Here is a 13,878-nt window from a genome sequence, read left to right as displayed (position 1 = left end):
TGGCCACTTTATGTTAATGGAGGACGCACCTTCAGGCTTCTCTGTAACCGCCTGTCCCCTCTATGATGTGCTTAAAAAGCAGAAAGTCTGGGACTGGACCTCACAACACACTGAGAGCCTGAAAGCTCTCAATGGTGAATTGAAGGCTTATCAGAAACTGGGGTCTTTGCACCTACAAGATGCCTTAAGGGCTGAATGGGGCTTTTCAGAACATGTCTCATACTGTGGGATATTCCAGAGGGGACCCAATGGCCCTAGTAGAGCCCTCCTATTTTCATCCACGGCATTCAAAGAGACCGAGCTGAGGTACTCTGAGTGGGAAAAGGGACTCCTTTCCCTAACCCGAGCTGTCAAGGAGGCAGAGAAAATCCACACTACCCAAGATATCGTAGTGCAAGGCCCTTTCCCTCTGCTGAGAGCAATCCTCAAAGGATCTCCTCCCCCAGAAGAGATTGCCCAGAAGGCTACCATTAGAAAATGGTTTGCCTATCTGGAGGTAATTGCACAGCTCATGCCATTGAGAGAAGGGCCTATGAAAGTATTCAAATTACAGCAGCCCATAAACCCTGACAAGTCACTGCTAGGCCAGCTACCCCTATTCAGGTAGCTCCTGAAATGACCACAGACTCTGGCAAAGCAGGAGTGTGGTTTACAGATGCATCCTCCCAGAGGGTAGGACCTAAATGGCATTATAAAGCCACAGCCCTGGAGATTGACACAGACCAAGCTATCATCGAGGAGGCTGATGGTAGTGCACGGGTGGGAGAATTACCTGTACTCATGCTGGCAGCAGAGCATGGAGCAGAAACCATCTACACTGATTCCTACTCCACATTCAAAGGCACCACTGAGTGGGTTTGAGAGTGGGAAAAGGAATCAGTGGAAGATTTCAAATGTTGAAGTGTGGAGGGCTACTGACTGGCAGAGGCTATTGGAGATAAACCAATCCAGACCCCTCAAAATGGGCTGGGTAAAAGGGCACTCCAAAAGGCCCTCATTCCTGGTAGCAACCTGGAATGAGCAGGTGGATTACCTGGCAAAGATAAATATGGTTAGTGATGAAAAGCGTGACTGGTGTTGATTAGCTGAATGGCTGCATATTAAAAGAAGCCATTCAGGAAAGTCAGGCCTCCACTACGAGTGTAGGTCTAGAGGATGGCTAATTTCTATAGCAGCCTCCGAAGCAATCATCTCAGCCTGTCCGCAGTGCAGAATTAGGCTCAAAGCCAATCACCCTAACCTAGCTCCAGCTCAACACATCAGGGAAGATAAAACACTATGGAACACATGACAAATTGACTATGTGGGTCCGCTCAGGCCCTCACATGGGAAGAGGTATATACTGGTGGGGGTGGAAGTTGTTTCAGGCTTGGTTATGGCTACAGCCACCAGTACTGCCACAGGTGCTCAAACCATGGAGTCTCTGAGGCAGTGGTTCAGCATTTTGCTGATGCCTGAGTGTATCCAGAGTGACAACAGGTCCCACTTCACCGCATTGTCAGTGCAAGACTGGGCTAGAGGTGAGTGGGTTAGATGGGTATTCCATACTCCCTATTACCCCCAGGCTAATGGCATTGTGGAGAGGACAAATGCCCCAATTAAAAACCATGCCAATATCTCGAAAGGCAACTAGGATAAACACATACCCCATGCAGTTTTCACTGTGAACAACAGGTGGGGGAGCTATGGCAGTCCAAAAATCAAAGCATTTTGTCCTGCTGAACCAGTGAGGGACACTAACCACATGACAGGTGGACCTAAACAGAAATCTCAGCACTCACTAACCAAGTTACAGGTGAGCCAACCAGCGATAGTAAATTTACCTTCGATCGGAGTCGTGCCCATGACCCTATCTAAACCGAGAGGGTTATACGCATGGGAAGCCACAGACGTGAATGGGAAAACTCACCGCATGAGTGTGCAGTGGATAACTCCAGACTTCTGAGACTGCCTCCACATACTACAGTGAATTTGTTTTTCCCTGCAGATGTCTGAAATGTACAATAAAGTCATTTTGTTATCAGGGGGTGGGCGCAGAAGCTGATCTACCTCAACCTTGTTCAAAGTCTGGTTGTATAGATATTGTTCATGTACAGTCTGTATAACCTAATGTTCAAAGTGGTTATTTGTATAGCTGTTGTATTTGTATGGCATGAAACAACCTGCCTAACGTAATATGGGTGTGCACTATTTGCACTCAAAATACTTTGTCCCTTGATTAATGGCCCACTGGCCAGGGGGTGGTATGTGGTGGAAGGTCACACAGGCCCAAATAGGCTTACATATGCCTATGCTTGCCTGGACATGTTTTTCTGCCAGGACCCCTGGTTGTAAACAGGTTGTGTAAGCCACACACACCCAGCTCGTGTCTCCCTGGGGTAAGCCCATGTGATCCCCATATTTGGGAAAGTTCAGGCAAGTGCCTTTTGCCTATTATGGTAAGGTTTGGCTGATTGCCAACCTGATTGGTCATTCTGGTGGTCAAAGGACCATCAGTCTTGGCCCACATCTGATAAATAGGGCAATTCAAGTAAACAAAGTGCCTCCTGCTACCTCCTCCGCTCACCTCTCCCAGCCTCCTCGTTGTCTGGGGCCACTACCTTTATCTGCTATATATGACTCTTTGTCCCACCTTACTCTGCACCGATCCAGTGGGCAATTGATCAGGGCATTCCCGGCCAGCCACTGCTCTCCAGCCCGCTGCCGCTCCACCTTGCTGCAGCTCCAGCTTGCCACCACTCCAGCTCACCACCACTCCAGCCCGCCGCCACTCCAGCTCACCTCATCAGCCCGATCTTGCTCATGGAATCTTCTCAGCGTGCCCCAAAATCTGAATTGAACTATTAGCTCCACAGGAACCAACTGCGTGGCTTTCGCTACACATATTTTGGGACCACAGAGACTGAGACTCCAATTAGTGAGTAATTGAACTCTCTTGATCTGAGTAGCTAAGGAGTTTCACTGACTTTGCCAGTGGCACTTTATGCCACAGGACTCTCTGGCCAGGACCTTCTCAAATCTCTACCAAATTGGTTAATCCTGCTGTAAATAGACATTCTGTAAAATAGTTTCACTAACTGTGTACAAAGGATTTGTGTGGGTTACCTGCACAAATGTTTGGGGGAAATTATCTTTGTAAATATATTATTAAATTATTAAAAACCTTTCAAATCTGCCTCATATCTAACCCCAAATGCAGACTCAAACCCCTCTAAAACAACTGGGAAGGGACCAAGTGATTAAGTGAGAATAAGCTTTGCCCAGTCTGTACTGGGAGGGGATCAGGGGATCCAGTTTGTACTGGGACAAGGTCTACTTGGAAGGTCTAAAGGGACCCTGTTTGGACTGGGACAGGGCCCAGACTGTACTGGGAAGGTAACAAGATTGTGGAAGGATTCCTTGCTAACAGGACATGAGCTGATAAGCAATAAGCAAACCTGTGCTGCGATGTGTCCTTGAGTCCATCTTGGAAGCAGGCAGTGGGAGGCACCCCACACACACAGCTGCATGGCAGAGCCTGCCAGCTGTGGGGGACAGACTCCACAGGTTGTTGATATGGATTGACCTGTCTGTGGCACACACATAACCTTGGGCCAATCTGTGCTTTCCACATGCACCAATCTCAAGCTAAGTTGGCTGTGCACACCTCTCCAAGCAGCATACAGCTGCTATACTGCCCCAATAAAGGGCACTGTGCTCCATGCAGCTGACTGACATTGAGGTGTTAGTGCCCCGATCCTGCCTCCGCTGGGCTCCTGCGGCCATGCAGGATGACCAGTTTGGACTTGAATGGATGCAGTCAGTCCTTGGAGGGGAGCAGGGGGTGCATTTGGTACTGGGGTGGGACTGAGAGGATACTGGAAGAGGGCAATAGGATCTAGATTGTTGCGGGAGGAGGCCACAGCTGTACTGGGAGCTGTTCAGGGTGTGCTGTTTTTACTGGGAAGGGACACAGCCTGCACTGAGAGGGTGGTCATGTTATGGACTTTGTCCATGGAAGGGACTAATTCGATACTGGAGCCTGTCCAGGGCTTCCAGGTTGTTCTGGGATGGGTCTCAAACTGTACTGGGATGGGATCAGGAGAATCAGTTTGTGCTGGGACAAGACCAAGTCTGTACATGGAGGGCTTAAAGGGATCCAGTTTGGACTGAGAGTCTATAGTGGGATGGGATCAGGGTATTAGTTTGTACTGTGATAGGACCATTCTGCAGTGGGAGGGGTGAGGGTATGGAATTGTTAGTGGGATGGATGGAGTTGGGGTGGGAGAGGATCAGTTTGTATTGGGGTGAGGAACAGGTTGCACTAGGAGGGGTCCAGGAGATGCAATGGGAACTTGAAGGTGCCAGTCTGTGTTGGGAGGGGGCAGGAGGTGTCCAGGGAGTGCTGCTGCCTGGCACTGCTGCTGTGCTGGGACTCTTCTCCACCAACTCTGTACATAGGAATTCTCCCTGGAGTTTCAGAAAATTCTTGGAGGAAGGATGACAGGAAGAAAAATGTTCCTGAAAGGTTCTTTTGTTTGTTTACCCAAACAAGGAGCAGAGCTCCTCCTGCATAAACTCTTGGTGAGGAAAGCAAAGCAGAGAGGGAATTGGACAGGTGATGGCAACACCACAAAGAGTAAATATCCATCACAAATAGCAAAAGCTGGAGAAGCCAGACTGGGCCTGCACTGAGTGAGGCCAGAGCTGCTCTGCATCAGGAGACAAAGAGTTTATTGCTTCTGAAAGCATCCAGGGAGCAGTTTGCTCAGGGCAGCCTTCAGCTCCTGGTTCCTCAGGCTGTAGATGAGAGGGTTCACTGCTAGGGGCACCACTGAGTACAGAACTGACACCACCAGATCCAGGGATGGAGAGGAGATGGAGAGGGGCTTCAGGTAGGCAAAGGAGGCAGTGCTGAGAAATAGGGAGAGCACAGCCAGGTGAGGGAGGCAGGTGGCAAAGGCTTTGTGGCCTCCCTACTGAAAGGTAGCACTGATCCTCAGCACTGCCCTGAAGATCTGCACATAAGACACCACAATGAACACAAAACAGACAAAGAATAAACAGACACTGACCACAATGAGCCAAACATCCCTGAGGTAGGCTGTGGAGCAGGAGAGCTTGAGGATCTGGGGGATCTCACAGAAGAACTGGAGCACAGAATTGCCCTGGCAGAGGGGCAGGGAAAATGTATTGGCTGTGTGCAGCAGAGCATGGAGAGCCCCACAGGCCCAGGCAGCTGCTGCCATGTGGGCACAAGCTCTGCTGCCCAGGAGGGTGCCATAGTGCAGGGGTCTGCAGATGGCAACGTAGCGGTCGTAGGCCATGATGGTGAGGAGAGAAAACTCTGCTGAAATGAAGAAGAGAAAGAAGAAGACCTGACCAGCACATCCTGCATAGGAGATGGCCCTGGAGTGCCTCAGGGAATTGGCCAGGGACTTGGGCACAGTGGTGGAGATGGTGCCCAGGTCAAGGAGGGCGAGATTCATGAGGAAGAAGTACATGGGGGTGTGCAGGTGGTGGTGCCAGGCGATGATGAGGCTGTTGCCCAGGAGGGCAGCCAGGTAGGTGGCCAGGAAGAGGCAGAAGTGCAGCAGCTGCAGCTGCTGTGTGCCTGCAAATGGCAGGAGGAGGAAGTGGCTGATGGAGCTGCTGTTGGACATTGCCTGCCTCTGGCCATGGAGACCTGTCCAAGGAGGAAAAGCAGTGACAAGTTAGGGGACACATCTCTCTGAACACAAAGGTGCAGTGCCCACAGAACAGCTGCTGCCTCAGCTGAGTGAGGGAGGGCTCAGCTCATGCCCCATCCCCACCAACCACTGGCAGGCTTCAGCACAGCTTCCAATGCAGCTTGGACACTCCTCTGCCAGAAGACACCTCCGGGGCAGGACCTCCAGAGTCAGTGTCAGAGCACAAAGTGACCACAGCCCAGCCCCAGTCCCACACAGCAGGAGTCTTGTGGCTCGAGGGAGACTCAGGGAGCAGCACTGCAGAGCTCTGCAAACAATGAAGTGAAGGCACAAAGGCAGAGGGGCTTGGTGTGAAGCCTTCTCCTTGCCCTGCTCTGCTCCCTGCACCTCACATGCTGCAACTGAAGAGCTTTGGTCACCCTTCTGTGTGCACACTGCAGGAGCCTTCAGCTGCATGTCCAGGTGTCAAGGCCATGACTCATGAGCTGGAGCCCACAGCTTTGAGGGCACTGCCTCTGCTGGGTCGGAGAGGAGACCGAAAGGTTGCACTGGGAAAAGTGTCTGCAGGGCAGAGTGGCCCAGAGCTGCCTGATGCCCCTTGCCAGGCTGCTTGGCAGTAGATCCCTCTCCATCTGCCTGCCCATGTCTCTGCTGCCTGCAGCTGTCCCTGCCACCAGCTGCTTCTCTGTGCCCAGGTCTCTCCCTGCTCCCTGCTGACAGATCCCATCCCACCTGCTGTGTGCTCAGCTCTACCCTGCAGACCTCTCCCAGCATCTGGGCACTGCCCAGGCTGATCTGGAGCTGTGCAGAGACTCAGGAGCAGCTCAGGGAAGCACCAAGGGGACCTGAGGCTTCAGTGTCTTCTGCAGAGTGGAGAACTAATTTCCAGTCTCACCCTGCCCACCAAGGAGAGCAAACTCCAGGGCCAAGATTCCTTCCCTTCCAGGAAAGGCTGCCCTGGTCTTCTGGAAAGGCCCCTCAGAAATGCCCAGGGGGGGAGCTGCAGCTGGGAGCAAACCTGACCCATGCAGCAGCCTCTGCTCAGCAGAAGGACTCTGCCCTGCCCTCCTCTGCCCTGCCCTGCCAGGGATGGCTTCTTCCACCCTCAGCTTCTGCCCACAGTGCCATGGGGAGCTCTGCTGGCAGGCTGACAGCTGAGGCTGGCAGGCAGCAGAGTCCCTGCCCCAGCACACAGCCCCTGGGTTGCAGGGACCCTGCTCTGCAGGACAGCCCTGCCCATCCCTGCCTGCAGCCCAGGGCTGCACATCTCTTCACAATGGCCTGAGGAGAGCCTCTGGGCAGGGAGTCCTCCTTGCACAGCTCATCACCTGTGGCTGTGCCAGCTGTAGGAGATGCCTCCAGGACCTGCACCTGCACTGCCCTGCACCCACAGACTCACCTTGTCAGGGACTGCAGTGACTTCTCCTCCAGTGAGCTCTCAGCATCCTCCTGATCCTGGCCACTCTGAGAGATCCCAGAGGCTGTGTGATGTGGCAGCTTCACCAGCTCCAGGAACTGCAGATCACTTCTGCAGCAGAGACTCATCACAGCCAGGGCTGGGAAGGTTTCTCTCAGTCAGCCTCCAAGTCCTGGCCACCTCGAAGCTCTCTCTGCCTCCCTCATCTGCCTGAGATGCCCTGGCAGAGCCCTCAGGACAGCTGTACTGTGCAGAGGAGCTGCTTCTGGACAGAGCTGTCTCTTTTCAGTGCAGTTGGATGTGGACAGGAGTAATGCCAAGGGCAGGACTGTTATGCAGGGGCCAGTTGAGATCTGAGTTTGGGCTGAAATGCAATGAGGCTGATTCAATAGTTATTAAATAATTTATTAATATATACAAAGAGAATTCCCCAAACTGATTTACAACTCTGCACACAAGTTCTTGGGTGCTGCTAGCAGAACTGTTTCACAGAATGTCTCTGCCCAATGGGATTTGGAAAGGTTTAGAAATGTCTTTGCCAGAGTCTGACAGCTTCATTCACTGCTGGTGAGGTTAACCAAACTCCTTTAGCAGCTTGAATGAAGGATTCAGGACACTCACTGGTCCTCAGTGCTAATGTCTGTGGCCCAAAGCATAGGCAGGAAAATGTTCAACAGAAGTCCTGTGGTGAATTTCACCTGGACAGCGATGAGGAATCAGCTGCTGGCTGAGGAGGCTGAGGAGGCTGAGGTGGCTGAGGTGACTGAGGTGGCTGAGGTGGCTGAGGTGGCTAAGGTGGCTGAGGCAGCAGGCGAGCGGCAGGTAAGCAAGGAAGGAAGGAGCAGGCAAGCTCCTTATTCACCTGTTCACCCCCTTTTATAGCACAGTGCCCGAGGCTAATGGTCTCATTGGCCACACAGTCACCCCATCACCTCTGGCAATCACCCAAACATAACCATAAAAGGCAGACCCCACAGGCTGCTCTCCTCCAAACATGGGGGGCGCAGACGCCTTACACGCGACAGGGGCGTGGGCCTTATGGAACCCCTCTCATGCGACCAGACTAAACCAGACTGGGCTGTCTGAGTTCCTTTTGTCCTGTTTTCCTGGCTCTGGCTGCAATGCAGACAGGCAGGCAAACATGTCTGGACAGGACAGGACATGCTCAAGGCCATTTTGTGACCCCTGGGACTCTCCACCACAAGGACTATGGCACAGACCCTGCCAGGCTCCTGAGGATGGACAAGGAGGCAATGAGGCCAATACAGCCTGGGCTACAATGCAGCACAAACTGGATTCCCTGGATGCTCCTGGGACTCACTGGATCCCTTCCAACTGGGACATGGATACTCTGAACCCCTCCCAGTACACACTGTGCTCCTTCCCAGTACTCGCTGGACCCTTGGCACCATCCCAGGGCACTCTGGGACATTTCCTAGTACAAATCAGACCTCCTGATCACCTCCAATCTAGACCAGGGCACACACCAGTACAAACTGCTTTGGTTTTCCCTTTCTCAGTTCAGGCCTGGCTGTCTAACACTGCTAATTGCTGTTGTAGCCCACTCCCAGCACCCCTCTCAGCACAGCCTGGCCTCTCTCCCAGTGTAAACTGGATCCGCAACACCTTCCCCATACTCACTTGGCCCAGTCCCATTACAAACTGGATCCCCTGATCCTCTCCCAATGCACCTTGAGCCTCTCACACTCTCCCTAGCCAGTGTCCCCAGGCCCTATATGCCTAACCACTGCTCCTCCCCTGACTTCAGGCCTCTGCTCTACCCAAAAGGAGTTGAGCCCATTCCTCACCTCACCCTAACCTCAGCCTCAAACGTTCTTCCTGTGCTCTGAACTCTCATCTATAACCCATTTCCACCCCTGACTGACTCTGCTTGGCCTCTGGCACAGGGCAAGGGCCATTAGCCGCAGGAGCAGCCACATGGCCTTGAAAGAGGAGGTCTGGAGGAAGAAGATCTGCCAGGATGGACTTTCAAGGCTCTCCCTAAGAAGCTGAAGGCTCAGGGAGTGCTGTGCTGCTGCCTCAATGCTTCTTTGAGCTGCTGGAGCTTTCTTGGGTGTGGGCAGAGAAGGAAGCCTTTAGGAAGTGCAGCTTGGAAGGTTCAGGCTGGGGCTTGTTGCAGAGGGCAGTAATACGTGGCCGAGTCGAGAATTTATCAAAAATAGATATTTTTTATTTTCCTAAAAACCTGCCCCCACAACTATATATACAAAGATTAATTTCGTTTGATAAACAGGTTCAGTTACATGAGAATTAAATCTACAAGGATACCATCAATAATCTGACTATATTTGGAAGTCAGAGGTTGAAAAGGACTCAGCTATTAATTAATAGCAGTTTCTTACTAAATTAAGCTAAGCCAAATAACTCACTCAGGCTGGCTCGTGCGGTCTGTCCTTCTCTTCCTTTCCAGCGGTTGCAGGAGTCGTTAAGGGTCGTTAAGGGTCGTTAGGCAGACAAAGGTGTGCCTAACAGGAAAGCGAATCCTTGGTCTCTCTGCAGTCCAGGCACAGGGGAGTGAGCGAGCTCAGGCAGAGACATACATCCAGGCACAGGCAAAATCCAAAGCGGGAACCCTAAAGGCGGGAAGACCCCCAATAGTTATAACCTTCGCTAGACAAAGGGCAGAGTTACCACACCTTAGGCGCGAAAGCGCATGGCCAATCCCAGCCTGGCTCCAGCGTGGGAACTCACGGGGCAGTCGCCGCCTTCACGAGGCAGTCCCCGCCCCCTTCACGGCTGCAGGGCAGGCGAGGGGGGGGGAAATCAGGCGGCTTTTCCCCTTTCCCCCCGAAGTCCGGGCAGGAGAGGAATTTAGGGGTACAGGACTCCAGGACAGGGCTGAGGACAGAAATGTCACTCAAAGGGTAAAGCTGTGGTGCAAGATGGGAGCCAGGAGTGTGGGCAGCCCATGTCTGCCTGTGTGCCAAGGCAACTCCAGCAAAGGTGGAGACCCGGAGGGAAGCTGTGGAACTGTCAGGGTGAGAGCTGGCTGGGGAAGCAAGATGGGAGCCTGAAGGGCAAGAGGTGCAGGCACTGGACAGCACAGGACAGGCTGCAGTGGGGATGGCCAAGGGCTCTGGCCAGGCTGAAAGGCCCAAGAGGATTGAGCTCTTTGTCCCCTCAGCTCTGGCAGTTGCCTCTGTCCCCAAGGCTGGGGAGATGAAATTTTGTCTTGAGGCTCTCAGCATCTGCCTTGGCAAGGCCTGGGGGTCAGGGCTTGGCCTTTCTGCTTCACAAACCAAGCCCAGGCTTTTCTGGCCTGCGCTTTGCCTTTGCCTCCCTGCACTCACGGCCTCCAAGGAGCACCTCTAACAAGTCCCTGGGGAGGCTTTCTCAGGAGCAACCCTCATCGGGGCCCATCAAAACTTCAGGGTTCTTTGAGATTTTATTCTGCCTTAGACTTCTTGAGAGGTCTCTTCAGTCTCCTGGCAGCTCCTCAAGTTCATGCAATGAGCCCCAAGTGCCCTCAGGAGCTGTTTTTCTCTCTGCAGTTATCTACAAGCTGTCAAACCACAGCAAACACAGCTCAGTGCTCATGGCAAAGGGAAGTATTTGATTATCTCTCAGATGAGAGGAGAGTGAGAGCAGCACCCAGCAAGTGAGAATGCTGCAGGCTGTCTGCTCAGGAGGCCTGGCCTGGCAGGAGAAGCTGTCCCTTGAGAGCTGACATTGAATGGACAACTTCACTGCCCACCCTCCCAACCTCCCCATGCCTCTCACTGCCCACCTGGCGCTTCCCTCCCTGCTCCTGGCATCAGACTTCTGCACTGCTCTCTGCAGCTGGAGCTCACAGCTGCATGGTGTCACACAGCCTTCTCTACAGAGTCACATCACCTCTCTGGGATGTCAAAAACCCTCTCAATGGCGTCTCACATCCTCTTCTATGTGTTTTCCAGCAGGGTGCACAGAGACCTGGCTCAGGAACGGCTCAGCGACCAGCCCTCGGCTGCATGGAGCATCAGCTCACAGACACTGATGTGGTGGAAAGCAAATTGCATTTATTAGTGGGCAATGCTGGGTTATATGGTGTGGGTTAATACATCATTTCCGTCTGCTTAAATCATAAGCTGACTATTATTGGTTATGGCAATAAGGAGAGGGGCTCTATCTTTCCGTACAGCACGGCATCTTCCAGCCGCCGGGCCCTAGCTGCCCACATTTCCCCCCTCTCTGTGCACAATAAAAGTAGCTAAAATAGAACACTTCTAGAACAGTATAAACTGTATATGAAATGAGCATAGAAATGTGGTCACAGTGTCAACAGATCTTAACAGTATAAATCTTAGTAGTAAGGCACTTTAAATGAGGTACTGTTGAGAACAGTGTAGTGCAACCAGGAGTAGTTAGTGTAAAAGTATGAGATGAGAACATTCTTCACAGTATCATTAGTAAAAACTAAAGTGCACCTACCTATGGCATGAGAACACTCCCTAAATATACAACCAGATCAGCTGCCATATACTGTACTATCTCTATCTTCTGTAACTATTTCCTTCACAGTATTACAACCTTTGGTAAAAGCAGGAGCTACATTGTGCAAGATAATAATACTGGAGGTATCTTAGAACAGATTTTGGTGCTCTACAAGCAAGATGTCTACTGTCTGCAACCTGCTTTTAACAAACTATATCATCTTGTTCAGTATGCAGGGTCCAAAAACTAGAGTCAGCACGATCATCACGATCGGTCCCATCAGGGAGGATACCAGGGTGGTTAGCCACGGTGACTGATTAAACCATGATTCGAACCATCCCTGCTGGGCTTCCCTATCCTTTTGTCTTTGGGCCAATCTCTCTCTTAATTTAGCCATCGAGTCTCTGGCTACTCCGGTGTGATCTGTGTAAAAGCAACACTTCTCCTCCAAACTGGCACAAAGGCCTCCTGACAGCATGAACAGAAGGTCTGATCCTCGTCTGTGCTGTAAAACAACTTCATAAAGTGATGAGAGAGATTCTCCTAGGGAGGCCATGGAATTTTCTAGTCTTTGCAGGCCCTCATTGATGACGGCCTGTAGCTGGGATAGGCCCTGTTGTTGGGTTACCAAGGAAGTCACTCCTGTTGCTGTACCAGCTACTCCCAGACCGAGTAGCGGTGCTATTGTCACGGCTGTCAGGATCTCCCTTTTGTGACGTTTGCCATTATCTTCTCCCCAGTAGTAGCACACCTCCTCTTCTGGATGGTGTAGGACCCTGGGAACAATTACAATCTGAACACAAAGATCATCAGAAGCATTAAAGCATTCAAGGGACACACAAGGTGTTACTCCTAACTGATGGCAAATCCACATTGCAGGTGTAGCTGGGATAGCCCATTTGTACCTTTTACTGACCTTGATGGTTCTCGCACAAACCTCCTTTACCCAGTCGAATAGTGAGGTGTTCCCAAAACATACACCCTGACCCCTTACCTGACTCAGAGTAATTCCTTTCCATGGTGTGTTCCACCCACATTGTGTTGGACTGCTATCTGAAGAGTAGCTAAAAGAGGCATTGAGGGCAACACCCTCATAAAAAGGGGGATGCTCATCATAGCATAACCAACAAGATTTAGTGAGATTCGGGTTTGACTGATTCAGGGACCAAAAGGATGCATCCAGCACATCAAAAAGCAATTTATCAGATGAGTGGTCAAGTTCCACATCTGGTTTATCTGTGGGGCTCGTGTGCTCTGTCATTTCAGGCTCGGTGTGAGAAGGGACACTTCCTTTTCTCTGTTGATTGTCACTTTTGATTACTGCATTAGGGCCAATCGCTGAACTGATCTTTATTTCCTGTTTTTTTCACAAAGAATAGTCCTCCCTTATCTGTACCTGGCTCCCAGAATCTTAGACCCCAAGTTTTGCCAATGGTCCATCCCAGGTCGTCCTCTCTGGTCACATTAAACATATAGTACTTACACCAGTTTTTGGGTCCGCCATAGGATGGCGCAATTCCTCCATGATAATATTTAGGGAAGGAGGTGCATCCATGAGGTCCTCGGCCTATTCTCAAAAATCTATCTGGTCCTGATCTCGGTGCCCAAGCTGTAGCTATAGTCTCACACCCCCAGTGAGTGCAAAAGTGATGCTTGGGAAGATTACAATAGGGATTTCCTGGATCAGAGCTGGGGCAAACATAGAAGCTCATCTCTTGGTGACATGGTCTGACTGGAATTAACTCACACAAAGTAACCTGAAAGCTAGGGGGTCCCGGGGTAATCCTCTTCTGTATTACCTTTTGATCCTCCCACCTCATCAGCACCCATTCCCATGGTTGGTGTTTGTACAAGGCATTGGATGGTCTTACCATACCCAGAATTAGAATCACACAGAGACATCACAACCCTCCCTTTCGAGGGCCTCCTTACTGTTGTTTGGATCTTGTTGGTGTGACACTTTCTGGTGTGGGTGGTGGTGAAGCACTTTTTGGGTTATCATCCTCTGCCACCAGGAAGTACACATTACAGGGTGCCCAATCAAGAGGTCCTGTGGACAAAAACTCACAGTTTTCATTAGTTTTTATTCTGGAGGTCTGGTTTAATAGACTTAAGTGGACACCACTTGACCTTGCCGTCTTTTCTGACTGCGGCGTATCCATGCCATGTTAAAGCTCATTTCCATCCTGATTCCCATTCTCCTAACTCATTTCTAACTATGACTGATGGGCCCTCTTCTAATGCCTGAGTGGCCCAATGTTTTTGGGAAGGGCTGTTCGTCTCCTCCCCTCTCGGGAACTGATTTAATGCTAATAAGGCAGTCATCAGCAGACGTGCTTGATCCCCTGAGGGAATGGT

At 51.3% G+C, this 13,878-nt stretch overlaps 1 protein-coding gene and 1 pseudogene across 1 annotated transcript in view; both read right to left on the bottom strand.

Annotated features, from left to right (window-relative positions):
* The window catches only part of LOC135174134 (gastrula zinc finger protein XlCGF17.1-like), an 872,006-nt gene that overhangs the window by 98,310 nt on the left and 759,818 nt on the right, over positions 1-13,878 (bottom strand). The gene's annotated exons all lie outside the window — the stretch shown is intronic.
* Positions 4,713-5,483, bottom strand: LOC135174119 (olfactory receptor 14A16-like; annotated as a pseudogene).

This window comes from Pogoniulus pusillus, unplaced genomic scaffold (genome assembly GCF_015220805.1).
Source record: "Pogoniulus pusillus isolate bPogPus1 unplaced genomic scaffold, bPogPus1.pri scaffold_47_arrow_ctg1, whole genome shotgun sequence".
Taxonomy (NCBI): domain Eukaryota; kingdom Metazoa; phylum Chordata; class Aves; order Piciformes; family Lybiidae; genus Pogoniulus; species Pogoniulus pusillus.
This window is presented reverse-complemented; position numbering and strand designations above follow the sequence as displayed.